The 15,903-nt window shown below is 48.6% G+C and overlaps 3 pseudogenes; all 3 read left to right on the forward strand.

Moving 5' to 3' along the window:
• The first annotated feature begins 12,953 nt into the window (after nt 1–12,953).
• On the forward strand, nt 12,954–13,073 carry LOC143959160 (5S ribosomal RNA; annotated as a pseudogene).
• Nucleotides 13,074–13,182: 109 nt separating this feature from the next.
• On the forward strand, nt 13,183–13,311 carry LOC143959149 (5S ribosomal RNA; annotated as a pseudogene).
• A 108-nt stretch (nt 13,312–13,419) lies between these two features.
• LOC143959252 (5S ribosomal RNA) lies at nt 13,420–13,538 on the forward strand (annotated as a pseudogene).
• Nucleotides 13,539–15,903: the final 2,365 nt, after the last annotated feature.

The raw sequence follows: 15,903 nt of genomic DNA on the forward strand, positions 1-15,903 counted from the left end.
TCCGAGGACGGCACAGGTGCAGTGGACCATCGGGCTGCCCGGAAAAAAACGAGAAGGAGACCGCGAAGATTTGAATTGGTGGATTCACCCCTGCAAAACAAAAAAGGTACTGGGTCTGCTTGTTTGAAGAAAAAGAAAAAATCAAATCATTTGAATGTTACTGGGCATACTGTCACTGCTAGGGACAATGTCTATAGTGCTTTACATGTATCTGATGCGGTGGCTGCTACAGTTGATAATGCTTCACTGGTGCTTGATAACATTGCCATGGTGAATGCAGGGGCGGATCCAGGGGGGGGGGCAACGGGTCAATTGCCCCCCCCCAAGAATACTGGCAGGCTGGTTTCCGCGGGTCCAATCGCGGCCGGTTCCGCGGGTACCAGCGGCCCGGTTCCGCGGGTACCAGCGGGCCGGTTCCGCGGGTCCAATCGCGGCCGGTTCCGCGGGTACCCGCACGGCCGGTTCCGCGGGTCCAATCGCGGTCGGTTCCGCGGGTACCCGCGCTGAGTGGACGGTGAGGGGGGGCAGCTGGGCGGCTTAGGAGGGCTCCTGGCCAATCAGGAAGCCAGCAGGCAGGGGAGCAAGGAGATGACATCATCTCTCACTGCCCTGCATCCCTCCAGTTCCGCCCTCACTGTGTAGGAAGCTGTGTGCAGCAGAGAGATTGCAGAAAAGTGACACAGTAGGTGACAATCCGCAATGTGTGGCAGGCTACGTGGCAATCCGCAATGTGTGGCAGACTACGTGGCAAGTGGCAATCCGCAATCTGTGGCAGGTGACGTGGCAAGTGACAATCCGCAATGTGTGGCAGGCAACGTGGCAAGTGACAATCCGCAATGTGTGGCAGGTGACGTGGCAAGTGGCAATCCGCAATGTGTGGCAGGCAATGTGGCAAGTGACAATCCGCAATGTGTGGCAGGCTACGTGGCAAGTGGCAATCCGCAATGTGTGGCAGGCAACGTGGCAAGTGACAATCCGCAATGTGTGGCAGGTGATGTGGCAAGTGGCAATCCGCAATGTGTGGCAGGCAACGTGGCAAGTGACAATCCGCAATGTGTGGCAGGCAACGTGGCAAGTGACAATCCGCAATGTGTGGCAGGTGACGTGGCAAGTAACAATCCGCATTTGGTGACAAGTGACGTGGCAAGTGACAATCCACATTTGGTGGCAGGCGACATGGCAAGTGACATCCTCAGGGCTCCCACTGATTCTGCATTATGGTGAGTTGAACCATTTAATTTTATATTACAATGTATTAATAGAAATAATGCACTTCAATCATCCTGACACCATAACAACCATGGTGCCGTAATGATTGAAGCACAAATACCAGCCATTTCCCATATAAATTGCCCCCAAAAAAACATATTTTATAGCAGTGCCCCTCCCGAGATTAGACTCTGGATCCGCCCCTGGGTGAATGACAGAGCTCCTGTAATGGCTGCAGATTGCTCCATTTCTGAAGGATTTCAGCAGGCAGCTGTTCCTACTGCTCAAGAAGTTTCACGTTTAAATGGAGGTGAGTCGATTGATGCCTCTATTCTGCAAAACTTTATGATTAATGTCACAACTTTTATCGAATTTATTGCCTAAAACTGCTTCTTCTCGCTCTGCTGATGACGCTGCTCTTATGTCAGTTTCAAAAGATAGTGTTCATACTGCTTCAAATTCTTCTGTTTTACTTAATGTTGATTTGACTTCCTCTGGTTTATCATTAGTTCCCTCTTGTGCTACTGTTTCTAATGTTCTTGAACCTTACATTAAAGAAGTACTTACGTGTGAATTGTCTCCATTAGGTTTTCACTTACCTATTTCAGTTAAAGAAAAGATTTGGAAAGGGGATTATATTGAATTGCTTTCCTTATTGCCGTCATTTAAAGAATATAGGTTTGATAAAAAATATGGTGAGAAATCTGATGATGACAGGAGACGTTTAGGCACACGCAATTTTAATAATTGGTTACAATCTTTTTGTATTTATGCTAGTGTAATGGGCGAATGTCATCCTGAATTATGTAGCGGTATGTTTCATCATGTTGAAATAATTTTAGAAGCTTATAAAAATGTTCCAGGTTTAGCTTGGTTCTCTTATGATGAAGCCTTTCGACAGAAGCTTTCAGTTCATAAGTCTTCCTTTGGAGCAGGGAGAGACTGCAGTGACCCAAATCGCTAGCTATTAGGTCCACAAAAGTTATTTTAAGAACTGGTATGGTATAGGTGTAGTTCAGGATGGGTGGCACTAATAGGTACCACTGATAGATGGGACTGATGGGCACTGATAGGTGGCACTGATAGGTGGCTCTGATAGGTGGCACTGCTGGGCACTGATGGGCGGCGCTGATGGGCACTGGTAGATGACACTGATGGGCACGGATATGTGGCACTGGGGTGCAGCTCCGTTGTTGAGGCAGATTGTGGGCACTGATGTGTGGCACTGTGGGCACTGATGTGTGGCACTGTGGGCACTGCTGGGTGGCACTATGGGCACTGCTGGGTGGCACTGATTGGGGGCACTTTTTTATTACAGAGGTGGCACTGGCAGGGGGCAGGTGGGTACTGGTAAGCTGGTCGTGATCGTGACTGATGTCCCGATCACGGCCGCCGGTGATCGGCTCTTTTTTTTTCTCCTCACGCTGTCAGCGCGAGGAGGAAAGATAGCCGATTACCGGCTTCGTTGTATCACATGATCAGCTGTCATTGGCTGACAGCTGATCACATGGTAAGGGGTCGGGATCGACCCCTTGCTTGGATCTGTGATCAGGCGAGTCTCATAAACGGGCAGGGCGCTAGTGCACGGGACGATGTCGATAGACATCGTCCCGGCAAAGGAGGTCCGCGCTGTAGCCGTCATTTGGCTATAGCGCGGGTCTCTACTGTTTAAACTGAGCCGCAGATCTAAACCATTCTGCAGAAACTCCAAAACTACTGAGGTGGACGGAGTGGTGGGGTCCCACTGCTTACTTTCTGCAAATGTTTTAAATGTATTCCATATTTTAGAATAGATAAAGTTTGTGGAAGGTTTCCTAGCCTTTAGGAGAGTAGAAATCACCCCCACTGAGAATCCTAATGACTGGAAATTCTGCCGCTCAAGATCCAAAGATGTAGATTCAGTTTGTGAGGAGCTGGGTGCACCAATTTCTCCTGTGAGAGAAGCTGCGGGAACACTGGGATCTTGACCGGCGGGGCATACGCTGAGATGTTCTTAGATGTAGATGTTCTTTTAGACTCAGCAGAGCTAAATACACTGCTCGCAGCTCTAAGACGTTGGAGACTACCCCCGCCACAGGGACGTCCCATTTCCCTTGCACTGCCAGGTGATCTCAGTGTGCTCCCCACCCTTTCGAACTTGCGTTGGTGGTAAGAATGGTCCAGGAAGGGCATTGCAGGAGCCGAGGCTTTGAAATTAGGTCTTCCTTCGACCCCCAGAGGAGACTTCTCTTCATAGAAGCTGAAATTGATATTCTCTGACATAGGGACTTCTTCCTCCACTGCGTCAAAAAGCCCCATTGAAAAGTCCTCAGATGCCAATGAGCCCAAGGTAACATTGGAAAGGCAAGCCGCCATGGTCCCAATTAAACTCAAGCAATTCGAGGCTGACAGGTGGGAGAGAGATCTGACGTGGACCATCTTCTGAACAATCGCCTTCACCTTCTGGGGAGGGAGGCGCACTGTACCAGCCTTGGTATTGAATAGAGCACCCAGGTAAATCATCACCTGAGTTGGGGTTAGGAGGCTCTTCTCTGTATTTACTAACCATCCAAACTCTCTCAGAGTCCTCAGAAGAATCTCCTTGTAGTCCCGTAGCTGGGCTTGATCAGACGCTAGCAGTAGAATGTCATCCAAAAAGTGAAAGACTCGAAGGTGCCAGGGCTGAAATTAGAACTTTTGAGAATATCCTTGGTGATGTGCATAGGCCAAAAGGCAGGCATTGAAACTGGAGATGTGTTGAGCCTATTGCCACTCTCAAAAATCTTTGGAACGCTGGTAACACGGGAACATGGAAATAAGCATCTTGCAAGTCTACCGATAGCAAGCAGTCTCCTGGTTGGACCATCTGGATGATCGTCTGCAAGGATTCCATCTTGAACGAGTCGAGCTGTATGAAACGATTTAACCTCTTCAGATCCACCACTGGTCTCCACTCTCCACTCTTCTTGGGGATGAGGAAGAGAGGAGAATAGAATCCCATGAATCTCTCGGAGGGAGGGACCGGTAAAACTGCCTGTTGTACTACAAGAAGGTGAAGATATTTCTGCAAAGATTCCGCTTTCTGCTGTGAAGTTGGACTTTTTGTTAGAACTAACGAGTCTTGTGGGGGCACATCTTGGAAGGTCCAAAAATGGGTAAAACGGACTGTAGAGACCACCCACGGATCTTCGCAACGACTGCCCGATACCTCCGCAAACCTCTTCAACCTGGCTGCAGTGGCCTTTTGTCAAAAGGATTTTGTCCCCTCCTGAGTATTGGAGAGGCTTCTCTATTTGCCTTTAAAAACGTGGCCTGAGTACTCCTCCAATTCTTTTTGGGGTCTCTGCCTTGTCTAAAGTTGGAGAAATTCCTATTCCTGGAAGCTTGGAATTTTGTTGATACCACGTGTGAATGCCTCACCCTTCTATCCTGGGGAAGTAGCCCCAACTTCCCTCCTGTCACTCTCGAGATTGCCTTTTCCAGTCTTTCTCCAAAGAGTGCCTTCCCATCAAAAGGGATTTTGCACCAGTTTTGTTTTGATGCTGCGTCGGCTGCCCATGGCTTTTATAATGTTGTCCTTTGGTACATCTTCTCGGATAAATACTTCAATGTTTTCTGTCCAAACTTTAATGGCATTAGACACCAAGGCTAAAGCCACAGCCAGTCTACATGCTCCTCCAGCCAACTGATAGGCTTTTTTCAAATCCATCTATACGCCTGTCCAGAGGATCTTTAAAAGGAGGCCGAATCCTCCATAGGTAGGGTGATGTTCTTGGTTAAACGCACCACTGCTGCATCAACTACTGGAGGTGTATCCAGGAAGGCTGTATCTGACTTGGCCAGCGGGTACAACTTCTGGAGTCTATTTAGGGAGAAGCGTTTATCCGTCCTCTTCCATTCCCCTTCTATTAAATCCTTTAATTCTTCTAGAAAGGGAAAAAAATTAATTTCATTTTCAGAAATGGAAAAAAGGTTTTTGTCTTTTTAGGAGGCTCTTCCACCTCTTCCCAGCAGATAGCTGGTTTAACCGCCAAGACAAAAGGTTGTACTAATGAAAAATTAAACCCTGAGGGTTCTGATTCATCTGAGGAATCCTCCGACTCGGCACTGTCCCCAGCAGATAAGGGAGGCGGGGTTGAAGAAGTGCCTGCTGGGTCCGCGGATGATTGACCCTGGTTAGTCATTTCTGACGTTTGACCCCTAAGCGTGTCTTGCAGGGAGGGAGGTGTATGAATTAGCTCTGCTAATGAGTCTTTAACCACTTAACAACCAGCCCATAACCGAATGACGGCTACAGGGCGGTTGTTTAACTCTGGGAGGCCATCATATGACGTCCTCCCAGAATTCCGCTCTCGCGCGCCCCCTGGGGCGCGCACTCGAGAGCATCCTTGACTGCCGGGTCCACGTGATCGCTCCATCAAATGACGGAGTGATCACTTGTAAACAAACCGATCGGTACAGCGGAGGGGGAAGAGATCGGTGTCAGCAGCGCTGTGGGCTGCATCTGCAGTGCCCACATCGCTGCTCATCGAAAATTAACCCCATCATACCCTGCCATTACTCTGCAATACTCTGCTTCAATACTCTACAATACTCTGCTGCAATACTCTGCAATACCCTGCAACAACACTCTGCAATGCTCTGCGACACCCGCCAATACCCTGCAACACCCGCCAATACCCTGCAACACCCTGCAATGCTCTGCAACACCCTGCAATGATCTGCAATGCTCTGCAACACCCGCCAATACTCTGCAACACTCTGCAATGCTCTGCAACACCCGCCAATACCCTGCAACACTCTGCAACACCCTGCAATACCCTGCAACACCCTGCAACAACACTCTGCAATACCCTGCAACAACACTCTGCAATGCTCTGCAACACCGGCCAATACCCTGCAACACCCGCCAATATCCTGCAACACTCTGCAATACCCTGCAACACCCGCCAATACCCTGCAACACTCTGCAATGCTCTGCAACACTCTGCAATGCTCTGCAACACCCGCCAATACCCTGCAACACCCGCCAATACCCTGCAACACCCTGCAATACCCTGCAACACTCTGCAATACCCTGCAACACTCTGCAATGTTCTGCAACACCCGCCAATACCCTGCAACACTCTGCAATACTCTGCAACACCCGCCAATACCCTACAACACTCTGCAATGTTCTGCAACACCCGCCAATACCCTGCAACACTCGGCAATACTCTGCAACACCCGCCAATACCCTACAACATTCTGCAATGCTCTGCAACACCCACCAATACCCTGCAATGCTCTGCAATGCAATACTCTGCAACGCCATACTCTGAGATATCCAGTCATACTCTGAGATACCCAGTCATACTTGGAGATACCCAGTCATACTCAGAGATACCCAGCCATACTCAGAGATACCCAGCCATACTCAGAGATACCCAGCCATACCCAGCCATAGTCGGTGATACCCATAGACACCCCCCCTCCCGCCGCCCTCTGGTGCTTCTACCGACTCGCCAATACGATCAAAGCCAGAATCTTTTTTTTTTTTCAGGCTTCCCAGCCTAGAGGTGAGATGCGGGGTCTTATTGACCCCATATCTCACTGTAAAGAGGACCTGTCATGCCATATTCCTATTACAAGGGATGTTTACATTCCTTGTAATAGGAATAAAAGTGATCAAAAAATTTATTTTTGGGGAAAAAAAGTCAAACTAAAATAAATAAAGTAAAATGAACAATAACATTTTTTTTTTTTTAAAGCGCCCCTGTCCCCATGTGCTCGCATGCAGAAGCGAACGCATACATAAGTCCCGCCCACATATGAAAACGGTGTTCAAACCACACATGTGAGGTATCGCTGCGAACGTTAGAGCGAGAGCAATAATTCTAGCCCTAGACCTCCTCTGTAACTCAAAACATATAACCAGTAAAAAAAAATTAAATCATCGTCTAAAGTAAGTGAAGGGTACACATTTTTTCTTAATTTTATACATTTATTTTTCTTTAACCACTTGCTTACTGGGCACTTAAACCCCCCTCAGTCCCAGACCAATTTTCAGCTTTCAGCGCTGATGCACTTTGAATGACAATTGCGCAGGCATACAACACTGTACCCAAATGAAATTTTTATCATTTTTTTCCCACAAATAGAGCTTTCTTTTGGTGGTATTTAGTTACAGCTCGGAGTTTTATTTTTTGCTAAACAAACAAAAAAAGATGCAAAAAAAAAAAAAAAATCATGTTTTAATAGTTTGTTATAAAATTTTGCAAACGGGTAATTTTTCTCCTTCATTGAAGTGCGCTGATTAGGCGGCACTGATGGCTGCATTGGTGGGCACTGATGGGCTGCATTGGTGGGCACTGATAGGATGCATTGGTGGGCACTGATAGGCTGCACTGGTGGGCACTGATAGGCATAGTTAAGGCGGCACTAATAGGCACAGATAAGGCGGCACCGATGGGCACAGATAAGGCGGCACTGATGGGCAAAGATGGGCACAGATAAGATGGCATGGATGGGTGGCACGGATAAGTGGCACGGATGGGTGGCACGGATGGGCACTGATAGGTACCACTGATAGATGGGACTGATGGGCACTGATAGGTGGCACTGATAGGTGGCTCTGATAGGTGGCACTGCTGGGCACTGATGGGCGGCACTGCTGGGCACTGATGGGCGGCACTGCTGGGCACTGATGGGCGGCACTGGGGTGCAGCACCTTTGAGGCACATTGTGGGCACATTGTGGGCACTGTGGGTGGCACTGTTGGTGGCACTGCTGGATGGCACTGTGGGTGGCACTGTGGGTGGCACTGTGGGCACTATGGGCACTGCTGGGTGGCACTGCTGGGGGGCACTTACTTTTATTCAGGATGGCACTGCGGTGGGCAGGTGGGCACTGGCAGGGGGCAGGTGGTCAGCTGTATTGCTGGCCGTGATCGGGACTGATGTCCCGATCACGGCCGCCGGTGATCGGCTTTTTTTTTCTCTCCTCGCGCTGTCAGCGCGAGGAGGAATAATAGCCGATTACCGGCTCCGTTCTATCACATGATCAGCTGTCATTGGCTGACAGCTGATCACGTGATAAGGGGTCGGGATCGACCCCTTACACGGATCGGTGATCAGGCGAGTCTCACGGACTCGCCGATCACAGAGCGCGCCGCGCGCGCCCCTCAGGGCGTGCGCAGGCCGCTCGTACCCGGGACGACGTCAATAGACGTAGTCCCGGAAAAGTAGATCCGCGCTAATGCCGTCATTTGGCAATAGCGCGGATCCCAAGTGGTTAAAGATGCATTTAGCTTTTAACTCCAGGGCACGTTAATCCCATTGGTGGTCAATGGGCAGCATGTCTCCCCTGGGTGGTCAATGATGGGCAGCATGTCTCCCCTTGGTGGTCAATGATGGGCAGCATGTCTCCCTTTGGTGGTCAATGATGGGCAGCACATCTCCCCTTGGTGGTCAATGATGGGCAGCACGTCTCCCCTTGGTGCTCAATGATGGGCAGCACGTCTCCCCTTGGTGGTCAATGAGGATTCACTATTGAGTTGGCCCACCCTTTTGCAGCTACAACAGCTTCAATTCTTCTGGGCAGGCTGACCACAAGGTTTAGGTGTGTGTCTTTGGGAATGTTTGACCATTCTTCCAGGAAGAGCATTTGTGAAGTCAGGCACTGATGTGGACGAGTAGGCTTGGCTCGGGATTCTCTGCTCTAATTCATCCCAAAGGTGTTCTATTGGGTTGAGGTCAAGAATCTGTCCAGCCCAGTAAAGCTCCTCCACCCCAAACTCGCTCATTCATGTCTTTTATGGATTATGCTTTGTACACTGGTGCACAGTCATGTTGGAACAGAAAGGGGCCTTCCTCAAACTTCCCACAAAGTTGAGAGCATGAAATTGTCCAACATTTCTTGGTATGCTGACACCTTAAGTGTTGCCTTCACTGGAATTTAGGGGCCAAGCCCAACCCCTGAAAAACAACACCACACCATAATCCCCCTCCACCAAGTGATTTGGACCAGTGCACAAAGCAAGATCCATAAAGACATGGATGAGCGTGTTTGGGGTGGAGGAACGTGACTGGAATGCAGAGTCCTGACCTCAACCCAATAGAACACCTTTGGGGTGAAATAGAGTGAAGGCTGCGAGATGGGCCTTTCTCGTCCAACATCAGTGCCTGACCTCACAAATGTACTATTGGAAGAATGGTCAAATATTCCCATAGACACACTCCTAAACCTTGTAGACAGCCTTCCCAGAATAGTTGAAGCTGTTATAACTGCAAAGAGTGTGGCAACTAAATATTGAACCCTATGGACGAAGACTGATATTCCATTAAAGTTCGTGTGTAAAGGCGGGTGTCCCAATACTTTTGACAATATTGTGTATGCGGAAGGGGGCACTCTGCCACACTCTGATGCAAGGGGGAGATAGTCTGCTATAAAGTGGGACTCTGATGTAAGGTGTTGTGGGTGATGCAATGGGCTTTGGGGCGATTCGATGTTCTGGGGAGATGCGATTGGGCGATGGGATTCGATGTGTTGGGGGCGAAGCGATTCGATGTGCTGATGCGATTCGATGTGCTGCGATGTGCTGGGGGCGATGTGATGTGCTGAGGGCGATTTGATGTTCTGGGGATATGTGATGCGATTGGGCGATGGGATTCTAGGTGTTGGGGTGAAGCGATTCGATGTGCTGGTGCAATTCGATGTGTTGGGGGTGATGCAATGTGCTTTGGGCGATGCAATGTGCTGGGGGTGATTCAATGTGCTGGGGAGATGTGATTCGATGTGCTGGGGGAGATGCAATTCGATGTGCTGGGGGTGATGCGATTCGATGTGCTGGTGGAGATGCGATTCTGTGTGCTGGGAGCAATGTGATGCGATGTGCTGGGGGCGATGCGATGTGCTGGGGCGATGCGATTCGATGTGATGTGCTGGGGGTGATGCGATTTGATGTGTTGCGGGTGATGCAATGTACTTTGGGAGATGCGATGCGCTGGGGGTGATTCAATGTGCTGGGGAGATGTGATTCGATGTGCTGGGGGAGATGTGATTCGATGTGCTGGGGGAGATGCAATTCGATGTGATGCCATGTGCTGGGGGGCGATGCGATGTGCTGGGGTGATGCGATTCTATGTGATGTGCTGGGGGCGATTCGATGTTCTGGGGAGATGTGATGCGATTGGGCGATGGGATTCGAGGTGTTGGGATGAAGCGATTCAATGTGCTGATGCGATTCGATGTGTTGGGGGTGATGCAATGTGCTTTGGGCGATGCAATGTGCTTTGGGGGATGCGTTGTGCTGGGGGTGATTCAATGTGCTGGGGGAGTTGCGATTCGATGTGCTGGGGGAGATGCGATTCTATGTGCTGGGGGAGATGCGATTCTATGTGCTGGGGGCAATGTGATGTGATATGCTGGGGGCAATGCGATGTGCTGGGGCGATGTGATTCGATGTGATGTGCTGTGGGCGATGCGATTTGATGTGTTGCGGGTGATGCAATGTGCTTTGGGGAGAGTCGATGTTCTGGGGAGATGCGATGCGATTGGGCGATGGGATTCGATGTGTTTTGGAGCGAAGCGATTCGATGTGCTGATGCGATTCGATGTTTTGGGGGTGATGCAATGTGCTTTGGGCGATGCAATGTGCTGGGGGTGATTCAATGTGCTGGGGAGATGTGATTCGATGTGCTGGGGGAGATGCAATTCGATGTGCTGGGGGTGATGCGATTCGATGTGCTGGTGGAGATGCGATTCTGTGTGCTGGGAGCAATGTGATGCGATGTGCTGGGGGCGATGCGATGTGCTGGGGCGATGCGATTCGATGTGATGTGCTGGGGGTGATGCGATTTGATGTGTTGCGGGTGATGCAATGTACTTTGGGAGATGCGATGCGCTGGGGGTGATTCAATGTGCTGGGGAGATGTGATTCGATGTGCTGGGGGAGATGTGATTCGATGTGCTGGGGGAGATGCAATTCGATGTGATGCCATGTGCTGGGGGGCGATGCGATGTGCTGGGGTGATGCGATTCTATGTGATGTGCTGGGGGCGATTCGATGTTCTGGGGAGATGTGATGCGATTGGGCGATGGGATTCGAGGTGTTGGGATGAAGCGATTCAATGTGCTGATGCGATTCGATGTGTTGGGGGTGATGCAATGTGCTTTGGGCGATGCAATGTGCTTTGGGGGATGCGTTGTGCTGGGGGTGATTCAATGTGCTGGGGGAGTTGCGATTCGATGTGCTGGGGGAGATGCGATTCTATGTGCTGGGGGAGATGCGATTCTATGTGCTGGGGGCAATGTGATGTGATATGCTGGGGGCAATGCGATGTGCTGGGGCGATGTGATTCGATGTGATGTGCTGTGGGCGATGCGATTTGATGTGTTGCGGGTGATGCAATGTGCTTTGGGGAGAGTCGATGTTCTGGGGAGATGCGATGCGATTGGGCGATGGGATTCGATGTGTTTTGGAGCGAAGGGATTCGATGTGCTGATGCGATTCGATGTTTTGGGGGTGATGCAATGTGCTTTGGGCGATGCGATGTGCTGGGGAGATGCGATTCGATGTGCTGGGGCCAATGTGATGTGCTGGGGGCGATTCGATGTGCAGGGGTGATGCAATGTGCTGGGGGTTATGCAATTCGATGTTCTAGGGAGATGCGATTCGATGTGCTGGGGCGATGCGATGTGCTTGGGTGATGCGTTTCGATGCAATGTGGTGGGGCAAAGCGATTTGATGTGCTGATGTGATTCGATGTGTTGGGGGTGATGCAATGTGCTTTGGGCGATTTGATGCGCTGGGGCGATTTGATGTGCTGGGGGGGATGCAATGCGCGGGGGGAGATGCGATTCGATTTGCTGGGGAGATGTGATGTGCTGGGGGCGATGAGATGTGCTGGGGCTATGCGATTCGATGTGCTGATGCAATTTGAAGTGTTGGGGGTGATGCAATGTGCTGGGGTGATGCGATTCGATTTTCTGGGGGAGATCCGATTTGATGTGCTGGGAGCGATTCAATGCGATGTGCTTGGGTGATGCGATTCGATGCGATGGGTGATGCGATTTGATGTGCTGGGGCGATGCGATGTGCTTGGGCAATTCGTTTTGATGCTATGTGGTGGGGCAAAGCGATTTGATGTGCTGATGTGATTCGATGTTTTGGGGGTGATGCAATGTGCTTTGGGCGATTTGATGTGCTGGGGCGATTAGATGTGCTGGGAGATGCAATGTGCTGGGGGAGATGCGATTCGATTTGCTGGGGCGATGCGATTCGATGTGATGATGCAATTCGAAGTGTTGGGGGTGATGCAATGTGCTGGGGTGATGTGATTCGATGTTCTGGGGGAGATGCGGATCGATGTGCTGGGGCGATTCAATGCGATGTGCTTGGGTGATGTGATTCGATGTTCTGATGCGATTTGATGTGTTGGGGTGATGCAATGTGCTTTGGGCGATGCGATGTGCATTCTAAGGAAAGAGCAAGATCCAAAAGGCATCGGTCAGCTAGCCCTCCCAGGCAGGTAAAGATGGTAAAGAGGGAATGTAGGGAGTGATGAACAGATAAACTGACAGCAACTGATGACAGCATCAGAAACCTGTTTCGCTAAACCTTTAAATTCTAATGTACTTTCATCAGCTAAAACATCTACAAATTCCATATTACTTTTCTACTCACCAAATATAAAACTCGTCAGTTTTCCCGCTGTCCACCGTCTTTCAAGACTTCTGTATATCTGAAATTCTCCGGTCTTTCACAATCAATCGATCAAATTTTCTTCTAGGTTCAATATCACCCTGAATGCGCACGATCTCGTCTGATCTCGGATGCTAAGCAGGGTCGGGCCTGCTTAGTGCTTGGATGGGAGACCTCCTGGGAATACCAGGTGCCGTAGGCTTTTTTTAAATATGTTGTTAGTGTAGACGACCTGTTTTATTTTTCTGCTTGTTTGCCAAGGTTGATCATCTTGACGTTTGTCAAGAGGGTTGAGAGTGGCCAGCAAGATCGCCTATGGCTACATCACCCTGAATACTCCCGATCTTATCTTATCTCGTCTGATCTCGAATGCTAAGCAGTGTCGGGCCTGGTTAGTACCTGGATGGAAGACCGCTTGGGAATACCAGGTGCCGTAGGCTTTTTTTTAATATGTTGTTGGTGTCGACAACCTGTTATATTTTTCTACTGATTTGCAGAAGTGACCATCTTGGCGTTTGTCAAGAGGGTTGAGAGTGGCCAGCAAGGTCGCCTACAGCCACATCACCCTGAATGCTCTTGATCTTGTCTGATCTCGGATGCAAAGCAGGGTCGGGCTTGGTTAGTACCTGGATGGGAGACCGCCTGGGAATAACAGGTGCCATAGGCTTTTTTGTAATATGTTGTTTGTGTAGACGACCAGATTTAATTTTTCTGCTTGTTTGCTGAGGTGATCATCTTGACGTTTGTCAAGAGGGTTGAGAGTGGACAAAAGTGATCAGATTTTTTTTTTTTAAAGGGACAATGCAAAAAAAGAAAAAAAAATAAGATTTTTTTTTAAAGCACCCCCCTCCCATCTTCGCATGCTTGCGCAGCAAAGAAAACGCTTACGTAAGTCACACCTCATATATAAATGGTGTTCAAATCACACATAAGGTATTGCCACAAACTAGATCTCCTCTGTAACTTTAACCTGGTAACCGTTACATTATTTTTAAAAGCGCTGTCTATGGAGATTTATTAAGTTCCTTAGTTTGTCGTCATTCCAGTAATGTTCACAAGCATGACATTGACATTAACTATCTATTTACTTGGCATAACATCATCTTTTACATTATAGAAAAAAATTTGGCTAACTTTATGGGTTTTTTTTTTTCATAAAAGTGTATTTTTCCCCCCAAAAATGTGTTTGAAAGAGCACTGCGCAAATATCATGAGACAAAAAAAATGATTTCAACGATCACCAATTTATTCGCTAGGGTCTATGCTAAAAAAAAAAAATATATATATATATATATATATATATATATATATATATATATATATATATATATATATATATATATATATATATATATATATATATATACAGTAGGTGCCGCCATTTTCCTATAGGAGCGAGAGAGCGGCGATAATGTCTCGGGGGCATACCAGGCCCTTAGGTCCGGTAGGAATTTTAAGGGGAATCCCCTACGCCAAAAAAAGGCATGGGGTCCCCCTCAAAATCCATACCAGACCCCTATCCGAGCACGCAGCCGGCCGGTCAGGAAAGGGGGTGGGGACGAACGAGCGCCCCCCCCCTCCTGAACCATACCAGGCTCAACATGGGGGGTGCCTTGGGGAAGGGGGGGCGGCACGGCGCGGCCCCCGCACCCCAAAGCACCTTGTACCCATGTTGATGAGGACAAGGGCCTCTTCCCGACAACCCTGGCCGTTGGTTGTCGGGGTCTGCGGGCGGGGGGCTTATCGGAATCTGGGAGCCCCCTTTAATAAGGGGGCCCCCGGATAGCGTCCCCCCACCCTATGTGAATGAGTATGGGGTGCAATGTACTTTTAAGATCAGCCTAACTTCCTTATCCTTTGGATTACAAATTATAAAGGACCATCATAGCTAGCAGAAGAAAAGAAGATTAAAGAATGTTTACTATTAACAAGATCTTGCAACTAGCTATTAAAGTAGGGGGAGCTCCCTTGTGGTTTCACCTTGTAAAATTGTTGTTTTGCATTCATTGTTCTGTCATTTTACGTTAGGATGACAGTACAATTATTCTAACCACCTGTTTATCATAATTACAGTAAAGTATATTTATGGTTAAGTACTTCAATTGTGTGGAGTATTGTTTTCTCTCAGCAGGTGGAGCCATCGGGTGTCCTGGTAATAATACAGGTATATTATATTGTATTGTGGCGTTACCTCTCACCATTTCATTACACATTCATATTGCACCACAGCTGTGTCAAGGGGACTGAGTCAAGTCAAGAGGGGTTCATTAGCAAAGTGCAGGTGCAAATAAAACCAGCAGCTCCTTCAGGGGTTAGTGCTACATGGTAATGGGGGGAAAAAAAATCAAGCCATTTTTGTTCAACCCACTGGTTGAGCACAAAGAAACATTCTGATGTATGGACTGAGCTTACATGAAAGAAGAACTTAATTAAAACCAGCAACAGTTTAGACAATGAACACCTTGGTCAGGTCTATGTACAGTATATCTATGCATATTGTATAGAGTACAGGGATTAAGAGCAAGCAATAAACAAAACAGAGTACAGCAGTAAGGATAACTGCCACATTCACAACAGGGTTCTCCTTTACATCCATGTCTCTAAAGTCCCACCCAGTAGTGCACCTCACCCCTATATATTGTGGACCTATACCAGTCCTTAAGGATTAGCAGACTGTACCTCACTCAACCCAATATACTGTAGTACGCTATACCTTACCAGTCCTTAGAAGGACCTTTGTGCAAATAGTAGGTTGTGATTAGCAGACTGTACCTCAGTCCCTATACTCATAAAGGACTGCTGCAGAATAGGGCAGTAGTCAGCAGTAGTGCACCTCAATCCTATATATTGTGGACCTATACCAGTCCTTAAGGATTAGCAGACTGTACCTCACTCAACCCTATATATTGTAGTACGCTATACCTTACCAGTCCTTAGAAGGACCTTTGTGGAACTAGTAGGTTGTGATTAGCAGACTGTACTTCAGTCCCTATACTCATAAAGGACTGCTGCAGAATAGGGCAGCAGTCAGC

The sequence above is a fragment of the Lithobates pipiens genome, unplaced genomic scaffold (assembly GCF_037356315.1).
Source record: "Lithobates pipiens isolate NorthernLeopardFrog02 unplaced genomic scaffold, aLitPip1_a1.2 Scaffold_67, whole genome shotgun sequence".
Taxonomy (NCBI): domain Eukaryota; kingdom Metazoa; phylum Chordata; class Amphibia; order Anura; family Ranidae; genus Lithobates; species Lithobates pipiens.